Source organism: Gymnoscopelus braueri (assembly GCF_963280865.1).
Source record: "Gymnoscopelus braueri genome assembly, chromosome: 24".
Lineage (NCBI taxonomy): Eukaryota > Metazoa > Chordata > Actinopteri > Myctophiformes > Myctophidae > Gymnoscopelus > Gymnoscopelus braueri.
This window is the reverse complement of record NC_137626.1, coordinates 33,605,061-33,605,583: the sequence shown is the minus strand read 5'-3', so window position 1 is coordinate 33,605,583 and position 523 is coordinate 33,605,061.

Genomic DNA, 523 nt, shown 5'->3' with positions numbered 1-523 from the left:
GTTGAGCGAGTGCCTTGCTCAACGGTAACTTACTGTACGTATAGTTGCTGAAGGGGGAGATTCATTATGTTAATTATACCGTAGATTTAGCGCTTTTCTAAGTACTCAAAGTAGTTTCATATGGGGGGGATAGAGGGTGGCCATAGCTGAATGGGTAGAGTTGCCGTGTGGGAAACAGAAGGTCCTCGGTTTGCGCCCCGGCCCCGGCGGTATATGTGCCAAATTGTCCCTGAGCAACACACTTAAAGGGATAGTTCACCCCAAAAAATACTTTTTTCACCCCATGGAGACTTGAATTCATGGATATTTTTTTGTTTTTGTTGCATTCCTAAGCCAATAGTTTGATAACCAGTGGACCGGTAGGCAGCGGTTCCAGTAGGAGTCACAAAGGAGACTCTTTGTGTCTCCTACCGAACCGCTGCCGGTCATCAAATTATTGGCTTAGGAATGCAACAAAAACATGAATTCAAGTCTCCATGGGGTGATTAATCGAAAAAAGTCATTTTTGGCAGAACTATCCCTT